The sequence below is a fragment of the Curcuma longa genome, chromosome 21 (assembly GCF_044706935.1).
Source record: "Curcuma longa cultivar G26 ecotype Majalengka, Jawa Barat chromosome 21, ITB_CL_G26_1.1, whole genome shotgun sequence".
Taxonomy (NCBI): Eukaryota; Viridiplantae; Streptophyta; class Magnoliopsida; order Zingiberales; family Zingiberaceae; genus Curcuma; species Curcuma longa.
In genome coordinates this window covers 5,099,791-5,106,972 of record NC_133881.1, presented here as the reverse complement: position 1 = coordinate 5,106,972, position 7,182 = coordinate 5,099,791, and the positions used below count along the sequence as shown (strand labels likewise).

Sequence of the window (7,182 nt, the reverse complement as noted above, 5' to 3'; positions counted from 1 at the left end):
AAATGGAAATGGAAGGGGAAAATAGTAGACACAGAGATTCTTGCCTCCACTATCTTAGTTGATTCCATGCTTTGGAAGTGGTTTCTCTCAACTAAGATCTATAAGCTGCCCCTTCATCTCATCCTTTATCTGCAACATTATTATCTTAACTTCATTCTTTTTTTGTGAACAACAAATTATGTGATCTTGCATGATTTTTTTTTTGGCAAATTTTATGCTAATGATACCCTGTTTCTTTTTTTTTTTTTGCAGACAAAAGTGAAGAATGCGAGTCGTGGGGATATCAGTGAGGATGCAATAGGAAGCACGATTGCTTGGTTATCTAAATATATAATTGTGTAACTGATTTAGATTTAGATTTTAACTTTTTCAGAAAAAATATGGTACTGAAGTGTTTTTTATTATTATGATCTATTGTTACTAAGTAAAGTCTGTTATTTGTTGGATATATATACTAGTTTGAAATGATATTATTATTGTGTTATTTGTATGTGGTTGTTGTGTGTGGTATTTATGTTGTTATTAATTATTTGAGTTGTGAGTTTATAATTATGATTTGAATGGTTTGAAATGCAATTATATGATTTGAATGGTTTGACTTGTGATTGATTGACCTGTGATCAATCGCAGCGTGCATAGTGCGCTGCGGAAGCTCTCATCCGCGGCGTGCATTGCGCGTTGTGGAAGCTCTCATCTGCGGCGCGCATTGCGCGCTGCGATTGATTACATCCGCAGCGCGCATTGTGCGCTGCGGATGCGATCAATCGCAGCGCGCAATGCGCGCCGCGGATGAGAGCTTTCGCAGCGCGCAATGCACGCTGCGGATGCCTAATGACTTTTAACAGCTTGCAACTGCGCAGCGTGCGATGTGCGCTGCGGATGGCATATTTGCGCACTGCGGAAAGTCATTTTTGTTGTAGTGAAGGTGATAACTTCTGTTTGATTTCGCCTTGTTTTGATGCTCGTACTCCTTTTTGTTGCTACTGTTTTTGGCTGCTACGAGAGTTGCGAATGCTGTTCTCTCTCTCTTGTTGTTGCTGCTCGTGAAGGGTAATAAACAGGATTTCCCCTGTGTGCATTTGTTTTGAACAGATGTCATTTTATTGGTGTGGGTAGTAATGGAGATTAAGAGAGTATCAAAAATATTAGTGCTTTTATGGAAGTGTGAAACGTCAGTGTCTTGTGCTCTTTTAAGAATATAATACTCATATGAAATTGAAGTATATGTTCAAGAATTCATATGGTATGATTTTATTAAGTGTATGAGTTAGAAGATAGAATGTGTAATAGGTAAATACATTACGATTCGATACGTTTAGTATTGTGATGTTTATTTTGAGTTTTGAGTTATTGTTATATTATATTTGTAGATACTAGTTCGAGTGGAGCACGTTGATCTGCTGACACTCGGAGCTTGGTCGATACGAAAGTGGGTACCTTCTGTCCTTTGACTCTATATATCTTTGTGCATGAATAAATAGAATAAAATGGATTATGCATAACTGTACACCTATTTTCAAAAAGGGAAATAAAGTGATAATTAAAATACTGAAACAGGGTTAAATAAATTAAATCATAAAAGGGTAAAAATAATTGATTTACTTCCTGTTCACACATGGGTTTCATCTGGGGGGTAATTAAAAATGGGAAAGGGTGTTTTCAAATTTTAATAGATACTCTGACCTGCTCTGTCTGTTGATAACTATCTTTACATTGCTTGCTCTATTTTAGTTCTTGCTGTTAATACCTTAGTCTTATTGATACTTAGCTTTTATCTGTTGATACTCACCTTTATTTGTAAACATGATTGTGATACCTACATGAGTAAAGAAGAGATAATTTAATTTGAGTGGTCGTTTAGACCAAATGCTGAATACACCTACTGAGAATATAATACTGATAATAATCGATGAAAAAGAGATATAACAAGAAATGAGATAAGAGAAAATAATAAAGATTAAGAGGTGTTAATTAAGAGCCTAGCTTTATACCAGAGTTTTACCAGAGTACTGGACCGTACACCTGAGGAGTGGTGGCGTGATGTAGCCCTCGGTCCAGAGCACTGACCGATCACATATTATTGTGGTAGAGCAGAGGCCACGGTCAGTGTTTACTTTGTCTTCCACCGGTGAGGGCTAGAGAGAAAGCCCGTACGTTTGATAACGTATGCGACAGTATATTCTGAGGAGGCTATTAGCCTACACATATATGAGTTATTGCTATACTCTGATGTTATCGGCTCATGCTATGCACTTTTTAATTAAATATATAAATGTTGATACTGTTCATATTAATTGATCAGATTGAGATTATTGGTGATGATAAATAATAATAATATTACCTGACTTTTATATGATAATAAATGAAGAGAATGATGAATAGAGGTATATATATATATATATATATACAGATATTATACTATGTACCAATGGAGAAATGTACAAGAACTGAATGTGACAAAATGAATTCATGATCCACTCTAATTCCTTTGCTTCTTAATTAAGATTATATTCATGCACATCTATTCTAATTACCCACTTAGCCTTTGGCTAACTTCTACATTATTTGGCTTCCAGATTTGCAGGCACAGATTTAATACTACCCTGGTCCAGTTTGTGTTAGAGTTGCTCAGAGACTTTGACGTACTACGTTTTGGTTTGTTTTACTTTAGTTGATGGTTTATGTCAGTTTCCTTCATTTATGAGTACAGATAGTTGTCCCTAGTTTTAATAAATGGTTGTATGAACTCGGTCTCATTTCAGTTTATCTAATAACATTATGGATGGTTCTTTCTTTCTATTATATATCTTGGTTATTGTAATGGTTCCTTTATTATCTCGTCACCGAGTGAGGTACCTCCCGAAGGCGGGAACGACACCTCCGGGTCGTGACAATTTAAATGGTATCAGAGCAGTTAGATCTTTCGGGATTAGTCTTTGCATTCTTAGTCTATCTGATACCAATTTTATTGGTATCAGAGCTAAGTTCGCAATTTCTGTCCGTGGGTTCCAACTGATATGTTTGGGATTTTATTTTCTGATTGAGTCAAGTTGTGTCTCTGAGCTATAGGATTAGAGGTCTTGTATTTACTTAAATACTTTGATTACCGTTGATTACTAATAATATTCTATTTGCTTTTATAGGCAATGCCTCGAGCCAGACTTAACCGTGATCGACGTTGGGGCAGTAGTCGTGCTCGTAGCGGCACCCGCAGTTCGGATGATGTTAGTAGTCGAGGTCGAGGTCGTGGTGGTACACGTCGACGTGCCTCTACTACTCAGAGGGTCGATCATGGTTTGCACGAAGCATCACCCTCCCCACCGGAGATAATACCAGAGACTCAGGTTGATCCCACTGTTGGAGTTGGGGGCCCTTCTGAGAGACAACCAAACCCTGTGGAAACTCATCCGGCCAACCTAGGCATCCCTCCACCAGCTATTATCATGGAGAAGGCTCGCATCCCTTTGCTTGCGAGTGCCGCAAGAGATCGTTTTACCCTATTTCATGGAGCCACCGACCCTTGGGTGGCGCGTACATGGTTAAGGGATACTGAGCGTACATTCGGGTACCTGTCATGTTCCGACTCAGAAAAGGTAGAGTTAGCTGCATACCATTTTAGAGGACAGGCAGCCACATGGTGGGAGATGCAGCAGACTATTTTTGGAGATCGGGTTATTTCTTGGCAGTTATTCAAGGAGGCGTTCGAGAGACAATATTTTCCGGCAGCATTTTGTATTGCTCGACGTCAGGAGTTCATAAATCTCAAGCAGGGTAATCGAAGCGTTATGGACTACAATGCGGAGTTTAATCGACTTGCGGAATTTTGCCCACACATGGTAGCTCAAGACGATCAGCGTATGCTGCACTTTATACAGGGACTTGCAGCATATATTCGGGCCAAGATGGCTGGATTTCTTGGTTACTACTTATCAAGAGGCACTGGACCGAGCTATTATGATTGAGGTAACTCAGCAACAAATTTCTCAAGAAAGGGAAGCTAGTCGGCAGACCTCGCAGACATCACAGGCTAGACAGCAGAGTCGTCGTCGATTTCGTGACCAGGATGCAACTAAAGAGGATGCAACTAAAGAGTCTTCACGGCCATAGAAGGTGGCCAAGGTAGCACAGGGATCTAGTCGGTCACGCCCATCTCAGCACGGCCAAACCCCCACAAAATGTTTTCAGAAGGAAAAAAGCAAGAAAAAAAGAGGCCAACAGATAAGGCGATGGGAGCTCATTATGAGCATGAAAGAGAAAAAGAAAAGGAAAAGGAAAAGGCGATGGGAGCTCATTATGAGCATGAAAGAGAAAAAGAAAAGGAAAAGGAAAATTGGTGTGAAGCATCGTGGCTTTGATACTATATTGAAACACAAGTAAATAAAAAAAAAATAAAGAGAAAAAATAAAAGAAGATAATTGCTTAGAGTAACAAGCCTATTTATACCGATTGTTATAGTAATATATATATGAAAAATATTATCATAAATATGATAACACATGCACCGACGGCATGTGTGGCAGAAACAAATTTGCAATAGAACTAATAAAGAATCAAATCTTTCATAATAAAAACAAGCTACATTGATATACGTTATCACTATGTCATAGAGTGCATCATATGCAAATGAAATATATAAGATTTCAAGATCAAATTGTTAATATCTTTATTAAGACGTTCAAATTTGAAGACTCTATCAAGATGTGAAATTTGTGTAGCCTCAAATTGAAGACTTTATGAAAATGTGGAATTTGCTTAGAGTGACAAAATCAAATTTAAAAGGGGTGTTGAAAATTAAATTTGATTTTGATCCATTATTAACTGGTTAAATAAAGAAATAAATTGGATCAAGAAAAGTGAACAGAATATTCATGTAGGAATTTAGAGTAGCATATTTTAGAATGGTCAGAAATATATATCTATGAAGTAGAATAGTTTCAAGAATTCTAAATAAAACCATTGGTTAGGGGAGGTAGAACTAGCTAGTAAAAAAATACGGATGAACTCTCATTTTCTAACAAATCAAGATTTCAAAAAAATAAATCAATTTCCTCTTCCATGAGCTGCTCATTCCAACATTCATTACATTTATATTTATAGGTTTTAAAGATCGGTATTAGGAAGACCATTCACAATCATTTATGGGGTGTTTAGTTTGGTCCTTTTTTTATTTTTTTATTTTCTAAAAATTGTTATTTGCTTTGTATTTTCCAATCTCATTTTCTAGAAAATGAGAAGTCATTTTTTAAGAAAACAGAAAATGATATTTTATAAATATCATTTTCTATAGAGAATGGAAACTGCGACTGAGAAATAGAAAATGCGAAAACACGGCGACAGTAACGCCGCATGTCTCCAAATTTCTTTCCGACGTCGTAACCTTATTGCACAACTCCTTTTCTCCCCCGATTTAAGGGTTGCAATTTCGACCCCTAACAACTTAGGCATCTCCACCTCAGCCTCCACGAACCTGACACCTCCGATGGGAACCGCAGCGCCGGCACTAAAAATCAGACCTTTCTTCTGTTTCCCATAAAGCGAAGAAGAAAGGAGTAGCTTTTGGGGGTTGAAGGCAGCTCTCAGCCTCAGAAGCGATGGAATTCTCTCCTCTGAGTTAAAGTCGAGGACTGGGGAGGTGAAATGGGCGGCGACAAAGGGGAGTCGGCAGCGAAGGGGTTAGCAGAAGGTGCGAGCTTGCGGTGCCGGAGGCAAAGAAAGGAGGCCCTATGTTGAGATAACCCTCTCCATGATTCCAAGTGGCTGACACTGAGGGATATCCGAGTAGCAGAGAGAAGCTTGAACATATTTGGGAATTCAATAACCAGAACCCAACATCGGAATTGTTACGAGGCAGTAACAAACCATTTTTTACTAGTCCTGGAGGCTTATTTTGGGAACTTAAAGGAATGGGAACAGGGAAGGAAGTTATAGGGAACTATCCCAAAAATTAGTTTAGAATTACTATGGTAAGCACAATCTGAGGCGTTGTTTTTCGTAATAAACATGATTTTTGTTAAAGCATATGCATGATAAAGCATATATAAATAGTAGAATTGCATGATATAAGAAGTAAGATATCGTAATATGAAAGAAAGTACTTTATTTTGTGTCTAGTACCGGACCGTGAGGTGTTCAAGGGATGGGCTCCATAAGCGTCCCTAGGCCGCGAGGTGCCTAGTACGCTCTAATCGACTTCGGTGGCTGCCGTGAGGGCCAAACTTACCCGCTATGTTTGTTGTAGGCCGCGAGGTGCCTAGTACGCTCTAATCGGCTTCGGTGGCTAGCTACCCCGGACCGGTTAGGGATGCGCGCATTGGTACTTTGTCAGGGCCCAAATGATGGATGTTTAATATGTTTAATTATTATGAAATAGTATGTTTTGAAAATCCCCTCACATGTTTAGATATGAACATTCATGTTGCATAAATCAGTTATTACGAAGTTTTCTATGATTTTTGTGAGTTAGATGATGTACTTACTAAGCGTTGCTTATAGTTTGCATTCCTCATATTGCAGATAAATGAAAGGAAAAGTTATAGGAAAGAGGAGGCAGCTGGAAAGGTGTTCGATGTGTGGTGTCGACGGAACCGCGGAATAAGATCAAGAAATTAAATAAATATTTATTTTATGTCTAAAAAGTTATTTATTTCTTTTGCTTCCGCATGTTAAACAGAAGAAAAAGAAAAGTTATTTGAGTTATTTTATTTAATAAGTAAAAGTTAAGGAAAGTTTAAAGTACGTAACGTCTCCCTATTAGTATAAGAAAGAGGGGGGGCGTTACAGGAAGCATCCAAGGAAGAGGATCGAAATACAGGAATTGATCCGTCAACGCAAGCAATGTGTTGGTGAGATAGAAATCTTCGTGGTCGCATCTCAAAAATTGACTGTTTGTTCCGATTTGCTTAGTATTTTGTTCCTTGAATGTTCTTTTCCTTAATGAACTTTTCATTAATTGTTGATCCTCTTTTGATTTTTTGATTATACTATAATTATTTATTTAATAATTTTTTTTATTTTTTTAATAATTTAGCAATATCCAATTCTTCGAATCATGTTAATTTTAATTTATTTTCCACCCCACGGTCCCACACGGTCAAGTTAAATTTTGCCCTCTTCTTGTATGATTTTTCCTTTTCTATGAATAAGATAGTCTTTTATTAAAATTTTTTTAATAATTTTTCATAT

At 37.6% G+C, this 7,182-nt stretch overlaps 1 long non-coding RNA gene and 1 pseudogene across 1 annotated transcript; both read left to right on the top strand.

Moving 5' to 3' along the window:
• Nucleotides 1-1,367: 1,367 nt before the first annotated feature.
• LOC141814260 (uncharacterized) lies at nucleotides 1,368-2,797 on the top strand. The gene is made up of 2 exons (XR_012600472.1): nucleotides 1,368-1,429; nucleotides 2,577-2,797. It is a non-coding gene; the product is annotated as an uncharacterized LOC141814260 (long non-coding RNA).
• A 349-nt stretch (nucleotides 2,798-3,146) lies between these two features.
• LOC141815077 (uncharacterized) lies at nucleotides 3,147-4,377 on the top strand (annotated as a pseudogene).
• The last annotated feature ends 2,805 nt before the right edge of the window (nucleotides 4,378-7,182 follow it).